Below are 13,273 nucleotides of genomic sequence, written 5' to 3'. Positions count from 1 at the left end.
GATTTTCCATATTATTTGAAAAGATTCAAGCTTATTAGAAAACAACACTTACAATTTATTAATTCCTTATAAAGTTCGTTTATATTATAAATTTGTAAATCACATTCTAATATAATATGTGTTAGATCGCTTATTTTGCCAGAAGTACAATTGGGAGTATTTGATAAGCCGATTCCATGCATGTAGATGGCGTAAGGCAAGATTGCTCTCAACCGATTAATGGTCTTTATAAAATGTCGATTAGATTCTGTGTAAAGCCATCTTTTTGAGGGTATCCTAGTATTACAATGATAAAAGTTTAACCCAGTCTTAAGCTCTCTGTAATGTTAATTTATTAATTTCTTAAGTTCTTTTATATTATAAATTTTTAAATCACATTTTAATATAATATGTGTTAGATCGGCTATTTGTCAAAAGTACAATTGTGAATATTTCGATACCAATATCGAATAGTAACGATAAGACTACCAAAGAGAATTGAAATACTATCAAAAATAATACCTCAATCAACCATGGGAGCTTATCGTCTATGCTTTGCCTAGCTCAGTATCTCAAGTGTGAGTTCGTCTTGTCTTAAACTAGGAATCAAACCTGATGCATTGATAGCAAATACAACAATTTTTAACTAATCATATTTATTAAAAACAGGAAACAATCAACCCTACCAATGCTTAATAATGAATATAGTGAGGGTGATACTTAAGGCAACGATGGCATCAATGGACTGCTTGTGTGTCCTCCCAATTAGACGGTTAGGTCCGTCTGAGAGCTGCAGTTATGCAATTTTCATAAGACAGCCAGTAAAATGATACGGCCAATTAATACAGCCAATAAACCGTGAATATGGTCTATAAATACAGCCAATAAACTAAAATACAAGAAACAGCTTGTATTAGAGACACATCAAAAAGGGTTTAATTTCCTTGCATTTTACAAAATTACAATTAAACAAATAGCAGATGGCAAGGATAAAATGAAATATAATTACTGTTGAACAACTTAGTTAAATTTTGTTACCTACATGCATATAATTTAAAAAAATGTGGTTTCGAAAGAAGTGAGGTTACGAATATTGAAAATGCTGTTAGAATTATAGAATAAAGATTACAATCAAAGTATTTACCCCAAGAGAATGTTGCAGACTTTAAAATGAAGCTTATTATAATTCCTGGGAAGGGACTGCATGAAGTTAGCACAGATCTCATAGGATGTTCCTATAAGATGGAATTAGCTTTTCTGTCAACATAGAACAGAATATTTAGTCTACTGGACAGAAAGAGAGAGGGCGAATAGTTATTCTACTGGACAGAAAGAGAGAGAGAAGAAAGACAGAGGGCGCCAACTACTTTTTGAAGAAAAAACAGTAAAAACGAAGCTGGAGGTTAAGGAATTAATAAATTAATAAAGAAATTAAAATAAAATAATTATTTAAATATAAATTAATAAAGATGTGACGTTTATAACGTTACATATTTAAGCCGATTCCATGCATGTAAATGGCGTAAGGTAAAATGGCTCTCAGCCTATTAATGGTCTTTATAAAATGTGGATTAGATTCTGTGTAAAACCATCTTTTTGAGGGTATCCTAGGATTAGAATGATAGAAGTTTAAGCCAGTCTTACATTCTTACCCCAGTCGTCAGAGACGAAAATGCCACTGAACCTCTAAAAATTATACGAACAAGCTGAATTTTGCTGAGAATGTCAATTTTAGGACGCCAAAAAGATGCAAAAAGTTCCACTTTTACCCCCCACTTTTTTAGAGGGGGTGAAACGGAAAAAATTCATTTACCAAGAATCTGTACCCCATAGAAAAAATATTTCAAATAAAAAATGTAGCTGAGATAATTTTGAACAAATATGTTCATTAACATTTTTGTTTAGAATGAACTCTCTCAGAAACAACGCTTGAAGCGATCGGCAATTTTAATGTCCGTTACGCGCGCAAAATTAATGTTCAATAAAATTTATATCAGCTCGACGGTAAAAATTCAATATCTTTTGATCCGAGTGTCCTATCGACAGAAATCAAGATGCATTTTAAAGGTAAAGAGTGCAGCTTTGTAGCATGATGCTCATGAAATAAATACAATTTATCCCTTTTTTGTTTTTTTTTTGTTTCAAGTGTTAATTTCTGAGAGAACCGTTCGTTCTACAGAAAAAGTACTACTTAACATTTATGTTTAAAATCATCTCAGCTACATTTTTTATTTGAAACCTTTTTTTCTACGGCGTACAAATTCTTGGTAAATCGATTTTTTTGAATATGTTTTAGGGGGAAGCCTAGTAGTAGTAGGGGGTTTTAGTAGTAAACTTTTTTGCAACTTTTTTCTCAAATATATGTTGATTTAGCCAAATTGTCAACGATTGTATTGCCTTTTATTCCTGAGTGGCCCTTGATCCATATAATTGTTACATTTAATCTTAATTGTATAATTTTAAAGAGAATTTAAAAAATTTTCAGTTCAATGGGGTTTATGTGTTTGACTGTTTGAGTTCTTAAATCTGTCTACCACGCTTTTACTGTCAAAGAATATAACATAGTTGCTAGTTGAATTCAGTAGTACATACTGAAGAGCAAACATTACTGCCATCATTTCTGCTGTGTATATTGAGCATTCACTCGGTAAGCTGTACTGGTGATGGTAATTTTTCTTTTCATGGAACACACAAGATGCACAGCCCCCCGTTCCATTTGCATCTTTTAACCGATCAGTAAAGATGTACTAATAATTTGTCCATTTTCTTTAATAATCATATCAAACATATATTAAGAACATGCTTTAACCTTTCTGGAAAATAGTGTTTTTGTCATTTAACCGTAGTAGGGTGAAATTAGGCTTTCATAGAAAACTTCATTATACACTACTGCCCAAAATTAACGCACCTCCTTAAATGTACCATAAGTTTGAAGCTATTTTTCTTCTAAACGAATGATTGGATTTTGATGATGTTTTTTTCATATTATAGGTCTATTTCTAGTAAATCAAAGTATTAATGTTTTCTAAATAATATCAACGTTTTACCAGTATACGTGGTATAAAAATAAAGTTGTGTTTTTTCATCGTTTTTTGCAATACCCTGTGAAATTTATTAAAAATAAACGCAACATTCTATTAATATTTTAAGATAGAATTATTCTTTCTCGAGATTTTCGTAGAAAACTTATCTCGGTATTTATATTATCAAATATTATACAGAACTTTAAATGTAACAAATTTTTATTAACATTTAAAGCAAAGAAAACATTACTTACATAAACTTTATTGACATATAATACAAATAAAACCTAAGAAACTGTAACCTAAATAATCTTACAATTCCCCTTCCTCCAAAAACACCAAAAAGCGAGTATTCCCACCTCTACATCTAATTACTTCTTCAAAGCGACGAGGCATACTTAAAATCAAGCGGCGTATTTGGTCTTTATCAATTGCATCCCAAACTTCTCTCACCATAACTTCTATGTCGTCAGGAAATACAGGTGGTGTTTGTCGGCTCCTGAGTTGACGATCAATAATATCCTACAAATTCTCTATGGGATTGAGATCAGGGCTGCAGGGTGGCCAGTTTATGGTTTGTATTCCAACATCGTCCAAATATTCACGGATCACACGTGCAACATGTGGTCGAGCATTGTCATGCATTTAAAGAAAATTATTTCCTGTATAAGGAGCAAATGGAACTACGTGGTTAGACAAAATGTCTGTAATATACCTTTCACTTGTTAAGGAACCTCTTTGTAAAACGACAAGGTCCGTTCGCGCTGTAAGAGATATTCCTCCCCAAACCATTACAGATCCTCCATTGAATAAAGTAATAGGTCGTATATTACACTGTGCATGGCGTTCTCTTGGTCGTCGAATAACTCTCACACGTTCTATCCGAGTTATATAAGCAATACCGTGATCCATCAGTGAACAACACGTGTTCCCAGTCATGAACATCCCAGTCAAGGGGTTCTCTGGCAAAGTGTAATCTACTTCTACAATGATTTACCTTTAAAGCTGGTGCTCTGACTAGTATCCTTATATGCAGATCTTGTTCAGCGAGACGCATTTGTATAGTGTTTCTACTAATTTGAATATTATGAACTTTTGCCACTTGTATTTGTAAATGTCTCATTGTGAGAAAACGTTCTCTTATAGCAAGAAGCCTGATAAACTGATCTTGTCGTGGTGTTGTAAGTCTTCCTCTTCCTTGTCCACGCCGTCTCGTATGGTCATTTGTTTCTCGAAAACGTTGAATGACTCGTGATATTGTAGTATGAGATACTCCAACCTCAAGCCTATTTCACGATAACTTAACCCTTAATCAGCTAAAGTAATTGCCTGAACACATTTATCTCGGCTCAGATTTCTTGAAATGCTGTCCATGTCAACTAACTAAGAAACGCAAAATAGCAAAACAATTTTTTAAAATGTAAACAATATTGACAGTCTAAAACTGTCCTATCAAATTGTTTGATTTTTCATAGCCACTAACTGCTTCCATTAATGAGTATTACAATTCAATAAAATCACGTTATGCATTGAACCTTTTTTTTGATAATAAAGATATCGATGATTTGTTTAAGAAAATGTTGAAAAAAAAGAGATGTAGCGTTTGCTTTAAATAAATTTCACAGGGTGTTAGAAATAGGTCTGCAATCCGAAAAAAAATTATCGAAATCCAATTAAGGATACAAAAGAAAAATAGCTAAAAACAGAGTTGAGGTGATGCGTTAATTTTGGAGACTAAAAAAACACGTAATGCTTTGAACATACTTTTCTTTTTTGATAATAGAGATATCGTGATGATTTTTTTACAAAAAATTGGAGAAAAAATGAAGCGATCTCAAAATATTAATAATATGTAGCGTTATTTTCTAATACATTCCACAGGGTGTTGCAAAATTAGATGAAAAAACATAACTTTATTTTTACACCCTGTATATAGGTAAAACGTTGACATTTCTTAACATTAATATAGTCATTAATTAGAAATATACCTGCAAAATGGTAAAAAAAATAAATCTGAAAATCCAATTAAGGGTTCAGAAGAAATATAGTTTTAAAATCATGGTCTATTTTAGGTGGTGCGTTAATTTTGGAGAGTAGTATATTTTACCGTACTTAGATAGCGTTCTACCAAAGGTATAGATTTTTTAGTTCCCTAATACCTATAAGTGAGGTATCTTGAAAGTATTTACAATTTTTGGACATAATTCGAGTTGTAAATTTGTCGCTAAGCAATTGGCGGCGTAAATGCAATGGAGGTTCCACCTCTTCATTTTCCATTATTTGGAGAGTGGATTTTAAATAACCTAGGCATAATCTCAGGCTCTTATTTTTTGAACTTAAAGCTTATTTAGATGTGTATTGGCCGCTAATTCAAATAAATAACATAGCTAGATCTATTTATAGGACGGATATTTCCATATTTAAAACAATATTACTGATAATAATTATGTATAGTTATTAAGTAAAATTTTTAAATTTGACAAAAAAAAATAATTTGGGCGTTAATGGGAAATAACGAAAAAGCTAATTTGTGGTATTATTATTAATAAGTTTAAGCTAATAATTATTAATAATAAGCTAATAATTATTAATAATTATGTGTTCTAGTTTGTAATAAATATATTTTTGTTACAGGTAATCAGAAAACCAATTGACTAATTCGTAAGTTACTATACCTTTGAAACTTAAATTTTATACACCGAGCTATTCATTAACTGCATCTTAGATAATACTTAAAAAACGTTATTATTATTATAATAGGATACATATTGTACTCCTATAAGGTATGTGGAATTTTGCTGTTCTATTTTATTATGTTTAAATCGCTCTATGAAGATTTGTAGTCAATTGAAGAATGTATGAAACAAAAATACTAGTTGAACAGTTATATGAAAATAGTGTTTTTACTGTAACTGGGGGTTGCGTATTGTTATCTTTTTCTCTTGATCTAGGTAGCTCTGTGTAAAACTGTTCGACTATTGTTAATATTTCATATCTGTTCGAAATTTCGTTCCTTTCTTAGTTTGTTAATTTCTACTTTTTCCTTTTGTTGCGATGATATTTGCCCCTTTGTAAATTAGGTGATATTATCAACAATCGAGAAATCTCGATAGGACAAGAAATTCAAAATGCCCACCATTTACACTTTATGATCCAGTTTCGCAAAGATCTCTTAATATCAAATAAACCTTACATTCGCGAATTTAGCTGTAATTTAATTTTTTTCTCTCTTCGAAGTACGCTTGTGTCATTGTCAATGCATTTATGAATTTAACTGTGGTTTTTCAAGAAGACTTATGTGTATGTCACTATTACAATTTGTGTAGTTACTACAATACGAGTAAGTGTTAAATTAATATACCATTTTTTAACAATTAAGTAATTAATACGAAAATAGTTATTTATCAAATAATGTCTAGTCATAACGATTTTTCCAACGCGCGATATGATTTGTGCTTTTACTCAATCAAATTACAGTGGAACTGCTGCAGCTCGAAGATATTCACAATAATTATACCCAAATCAAAGCCAATTCAACTACAAACTGTTTCGAAATCTTTACATCCGACTAGGTTAGACGGGGTCTTTACGTCCTAAAAGTCAACACTGAATTACAAAAACTATTACTGTCGATGAAGTATATGAAATTCTAATTCGTGTTGCAGAGAATCCAGATATCAGTACTCTTCGATTAAGTCTGACAACAGGGATAAGCCAATCGTCTGTTTTTAGAATATTGAAGAGGGAAAAATTGCCTCAATATCATTACACTCCTTTATAGTTTATTCGTCTTCCGGGTTTGGACCGTGTCATTTGTGAGTGACCCAAAAGTGGGTTCATCTCGGAACCCACTTTCTGAGATGAACCCACTTTTGGGTCACTCACAAATGACAGGGTCCAAACCCGGAAGACGAATAAACTATAATTTTGACTCTGGCCGTGGAAGCCTACGATTTCATCATTACACTCCTGTTCAGATTTTACTATGTCAAGATTTATCTGCGCGTCTACAGTTTACTCATTTTTACAAGATAAACAATTACAAGATACAATTCTTTGTACTGACGAGGCAACATTCATCAGACGAGGAATATTTAATTGGAAAATTAATCATTTTAGACCAGGGAAATAAGGTTTTTTTTTCGTGATACTGTACCCCCCAGGCAAATAACAGTTGTTTTTTGGACAGATTTTTTGGACTTAATCAGACATTAACAAATTAAGGCCAAAAAAACGTTTAATTTTCACTTTTTTCGAATATCAGCAAAAAGTGAGAAGCACTCGAAACAAATTCAAGAGTAACAAACTTAAAAGTCATATAAAAACCTTCAAAATGGCATTTTTTAAATGTTTTTATCCTTATTTATAGCTCAGAAAGTTGCAAAATAAGTCATAAATTTCGGTTTTTTATAAATATTAAAAAGTTTTTTAAAAATTAACCTAGAACCTTCATATTGTTTAAAAGTTGCATTGTATTGTTGCAACAATATAAGTCAGAAAATTATGAAGTTACAATAATTCTACGCATAGCTTATGAAAGGAGAAGGCTCATTCTGTTAACTTTACTAAAAAAAAATAATGAAAAATGATTTTAAATATATCAAAATCATTTTGCAAAAACATATCAATTTTTTGCTTATTAACAATTACAATAACTTTTTAACTGTTACCTGCAGGAAAATTATTTTTTCATATTTAGAAAGCTTGTATTTTTCTATAATTAAAAAAAAAGTAAAAGTTGTCTTAGAACAATTTGGGACTAAGCTAGTCCCTTTTATTTGAAAAATGATAGCAGCTTTGTTTATAACAATTAAGAGATCTAATTAGCGTCATTTGAAACAACAAACTCCAAAGTTTTGATGTGCAAAATTCGAAAAAGATTGCCTTTTAATGGAATCCTCCACAAAGCTTAAAAATGTGGTCCTAAAAATTGGCTGGCTTTGAATTTCGTGTTAGCGCCAGCCGTGTAGGGGGAAGGAGCTGTTAACTGTATCTTTGGTTCTTGTTTATGGATTTCGACGTTTCTTTTTTTAATTTTTATGTACTTTTTGCGTACATTACGAATATGTATTATTTGAATAAATAAATTGTTAAATAAATCATCTAATTTGTTCAAACAATTTTATTTTATTTTTTATTTGTTTTAGTATTATTTGAGGTAATTTTTATTGTAAAACATAAGTATTTATGATTAATATATATTTCGTCAGTAAGCGTCGTAAATTATTTAATAATATAATCTAATATTATATTATAATATAATATCTAAATTATAAAAAAATTTTTTTGTTTCGAAATTACTTTTCGAGTTATTCTAAGACGAAAGTTATTCTTGTATTTTTATTCCTAAAATACTTACTTTAAACGTAAAACGCAAATAAAACATTAAAAATACCGAAAAAAAGCCAAAAATATGAGCTTATGAGTCAAAAGCTTAAAACTTTACAAAAAATATATATAAAACATTATTTAAATTTTTGATTTATGATTTATATCACACCTTTCAATTTTGTTATCTCAGGTTATACTCGTGCTTCAATATCTATACTTTACAGCTGATGGGTTAGGTCCAAAGAATTACGGAATAAAACAGCATAATATGATATGAAAATAATGTAATAAAATAAACTGATTAAAATACCTCCAAAAATTATTAGCATACAATGTTTATCAAACAAAATTCGTTCTACGTACGTGAACCTTCAATAATGCATGGATAATATAATACAATTACAATCTAAAATTCAGCTTATTATTCTACATAAACAAATCAAGTAATATTCAGTGTCCTTCCTAATGCCATTTTGGTATGTCGATTGTACCAAGAAAAATTTGTATGAATTATCCAATTCTCTCCACAGCTCCGTGTCTCCTCTCAGAACAAATTTGATCTCCTTCGACTATCGACAACTTATTCACACGTTACTAATATGATATAATATTATTTGACCCAAAATTCTCAAATTGAATATATTATGAATGTTTCTCCCGTTGAAACGCTTCCTCTGCCTTGAGTTGTCCAATTCCTCATTCTATGCAAAATTAACTATCAGTTCTCAGCAGCCTCCTATGTAATTGGCAGTATTAAACAAGATATTGCAATTTAGTGTCTTCTATGCTCTCCTTCGAATGCACGTACCTTTCCAATGATGCCATCCTCTTTTCCTCTCGCCAAACTTAATCTCTCGTTCCGAAATAAACAGCGATACGTAGAATACAAGTAGGCAAAGTTTACTTACACATTTGTACCAGATCAACTACCGTCGGCACACTTACTTCACCAACTCAGAACTTATTCTTTATCACTTACTACCCCTGGAGACCACCTCGAAAACCAACCATTCACTTTAAGAAACTGGAATCTCATCTACTGGAATCCTACCTCTCTAATCTCATCTATCCATCCATCCAACCTCTCATTATACACACCCATCTCACCACTTTCCAAATTCTCGGCCAATCAGAAATTTGCATACCACTTCCCACATAAAATCAGAAATACCTACAAACTTTCCTAATTCATATTATTTCTACAAGGACACTTAATTTCTACTGGGTATTTACAGATTCCGAAAAACCATTTACTTATTAACTATTTTTATTGTCCTGTTCATGGCGCAAACCCGGATTACGGAACACTTTATGGCTTATGGGAAAAAACCATCGTTAACTTCTATTCATTGTACCCGCACTATCCACTTGTTATATTTATACAAAAGATTATTTATGAAGATTACCTTTGGTTAATTCCAGGCAGTTCGGAGTATTTTTACTTTCTATAATCTCTGAAATATTGATTTCATCGTACATTTAATATTTTTACTCTTCAATTTTGAATACCACAACAAAATATATATATATATATATATATATATATATATATATATATATATATATATATATATATATATATATATATATATATATACTTGACGAACGTCTAAACTTTAACGTTGCAAATACATTGTTTAGTTCGTACCCACAAGCTGAATCTTATTTTAATCGAAATAATATGATGCTATAACATTACAGTAAAAGGTTTACCCAAAGTTTACCACGTGAAGCTGTTTATTTATAACAATTTTTTAACAAATAAAAAATTTAATTTTTATTTGAACTTAAGTTATTCTTTCGTTAATATAAGCAGATTCTCCCGGTAACCTTTGGGTAAATTTTTTACTGTAATATTGCAGCATCATATTCTTTCGGTTACAATAAGATTCACATTGTGGGTAAAAAATAAACTAAGTGTTTCGAACGTTAAAGTTGAGATGTTCGTCAAGTCCATAAATTCCGAAACTCAACGGTATATCAATTTGTTTATGGATATTTTAAACTGACTTTTGCAATAATCAAAATTGAAATGCGCATTTTTTAACTAAGTAATTAACATAAGCTTTCATCTCATATTTTTTGTTTTTTTTTTTTAATTTGGTGTCTAGCCTATTATAAAATGGCCTGGAAAAATGGTAAAATTGGCTTTTTTCGGCTATTTCGTTGTTGTTTATTTGCAATTTACGCTTAAAGGAAGCGTTTTCAAGAATAACTTGTATTAAAATAACCCAAATTATTAAAAAAAGTAGTTAAGAAGTGAAAAAGGCAATAAATGTATTACAATAAAAATTACCTTAAATAATACTAAAAAAAATGTTTAAACAAATTAGATGGTTGATTTAACAATGTAGTTATTTAAATAATATATACATATAAACAGCTTCTTCCTCTCCACCGTTCACGTGAGTTTCAAAGCTGGCCGATTTTTAGGACCACATATTGAATCTTTGTGGACGATTCCATTAAAAAGCAATATTTTTTCAAAATTTTGCACATTACAACTGTAAGTATGTTCCATAGTTCACCCAAAAAAAATTTCACTGATTTAGAAACCCCAACCCAACTAAGTGTAAGTAGCGCCCTATATTAGTAATGCTAAATTAAAGTCTAAATTAGCAATCCTCATGCCAAAAAATGTAAAATTGCCAATTTTAACTAGAAATTGTGAAAATATACAAACTTTAAATATTATGATTTTATGGGATTAACCCACAATTATTGTGATGGTTGTGATTGTGATGAAAATCACATTTTTAACCATGCCACAAGAAAGTAGTTTCAAAACCTTGATATACAAACTTATCGCGATGATTAAAATCCATATTTAAACTTAAAACACTCGGTACCTCCCAAACTAGCAATATTTGTATATGGCATGTTGGACAGAATTATCATATTTTGAGGTTCAGAGTCAACAACTACAACACCATTTCTCCTGACTGAAGCCCAATTGAAGGCATAAGTAATAGAAATTAAATTAGTACAGTCGTCAAAGATTTGACCCCTAATAATCATACGAACAAGCTGAGTTTTGCCAAGAATATCAATTTTGGGACCCCAAAAAAGATCCAAAAAAGTTTACCACTTTTACCCCCGGACTTCTCCCTAAAACCCCCCTCGTGGAGGGGTAAAAACTAAAAAAAAAAACGATTTATCAAGAATCTGTCCGCCGTAGAAACAAATGTTTCAAATAAAAAATGTAGCAATGTATCGAATTTTTACCGTCGAGCTGATAAAATTTTTATTGAACATTCATATGGCGCGCGTAACTGACATTAAAAATTGCCGATCGCTTTAAGCGTTGTTTTTGAGAGAACGGTTCATTCTACATAAAAATGCTAATAAACTTTTTTGTTCAAAATTATCTTAGCTACATTTTTTATTTGAAATATTTTTTTCGATGGCGTACAGATTCTTGATAAATCTATTTTTTTTCCATTTTAGGAGAAAATCTGAGGGTAAAACTTTTTTGCATCTTTTTTAGCGTCCTAAAATCATTCTTGATAAAATTCTTCAGTGACATTTTCGTCTCTGAAGACTGGAGTAAATATACAACTTCTTTAGTGAGAGTCAGTATAAAGCGTATATCCAACTTATTGGTGGAATGCTCATGTAATTTACAAATCTTCTTAATATCTATTTTTTATGTGTAATTCAGCCATAGTCAAATAAAATAATTGTTTATCAAGGTTTATTAATTTCCATATAAATTCCAGACATACCTACATATATTGCGACTATTTCCTATTAATGCGTTCATTTTCTTGCGAGCGATAATCAATGGGGAAGCCATTCCAGGTAAATTTGTTTGTAGTCATTATTAAACAGAATACATTAAGGACGAGGATGTTGGAATTGATTAGTACTTTTATTTATATGAAAGCATTTTATCAAATAGATTTTTTCATTTTTCCCTGCGTTTACGACTTATCATAACATCAGATCAACATTTTTTTAAATAATATATGTAAGCTAGATAAAGTGGATCAACTCCCTGAATATTTTTCTATAGAAAAATAAATACAAAAGAAATTTAAGCATACAATTAAGTGTGAGTATATATATGCCATCTGATTATAGTGTATTTACGAATTCTTTATACGGGGTCCACACTTTTACAGCAAAAGGTACTCCCCGTTAAGATAGCCAAAATGTCCTCTCTTCCAGAATTCAATTTTTGTTAATTTTTTACGTTTTTTGTGATTAAAAAACAAGGCTCAGCGCAATTTTAGTCCGATCGAATCCATTTGCTAGTAGACTTATTTAACAAGATTTATGAAAACAGTATAATTCCTGAAGAATGGCTAAGATCAACCGTTGTCCCTCTTCCCAAGAAGGCACATGCTAAGCAGTGCAGAGATCATCGCACGATCAGTCTGATGAGCCATACCTTAAAAATATTCCTCAAAATAATTCACAATAGAATTTACAGAAAATTGGAAGAAGATATCGGAGAAACTCAGTTTGGATTCCGGGAGGGATATGGAACTCGCGAAGCATTATTTGCCTTTAACGTCTTGACACAGGTGTTTGGATGTGAATCAAGATGTATTTGCTTGTTTCATTGATTACAACAAGGCGTTTGATAACGTCAAGCATGACCAACTTTTACGAGATCTTGGAAGCTAAACAGTTAGACACTCGCGATATAAGAATAATATCTACTCTGTATTATAATCAGAAAGCAGTCGCACGCATCGAAAATAGCACAACAAATGAAATTCAAATTAAAAAAGGACTTAAACAAGGATGTGGGCTGTCACCAATGTTATTTAATCTCTATTCGGAAGAAATTATGACGAAAACATTGGAGGAAGAAGAGATTGGGATAAAAGTTAACGGCCAACCAATTAATAATATTAGATACGCAGATGATACGATTTTAATGGCGGAGACAGTAGAAGACCTGCAAGCCATTTTAAACAAGGTAGTCACAG

The 13,273-nt window shown here is 31.0% G+C and overlaps 1 protein-coding gene across 3 annotated transcripts in view; it reads left to right on the top strand.

Annotated features, from left to right (window-relative positions):
- The window catches only part of PlexA (plexin A), a 519,944-nt gene that overhangs the window by 155,144 nt on the left and 351,527 nt on the right, over positions 1-13,273 (top strand). For 2 of the 3 annotated variants that reach the window (XM_072546049.1, XM_072546053.1), the window contains one exon: positions 5,637-5,663. The exons of the other annotated variant lie outside the window; for it this stretch is intronic. The gene's annotated coding sequence lies outside the window, so the exon portion shown is untranslated. The remainder of the gene's footprint in view (positions 1-5,636; positions 5,664-13,273) is intronic. 3 annotated transcript variants of the gene reach the window in all.

This window comes from Diabrotica undecimpunctata, chromosome 10 (genome assembly GCF_040954645.1).
Source record: "Diabrotica undecimpunctata isolate CICGRU chromosome 10, icDiaUnde3, whole genome shotgun sequence".
Classification (NCBI taxonomy): domain Eukaryota; kingdom Metazoa; phylum Arthropoda; class Insecta; order Coleoptera; family Chrysomelidae; genus Diabrotica; species Diabrotica undecimpunctata.
This window is presented reverse-complemented; position numbering and strand designations above follow the sequence as displayed.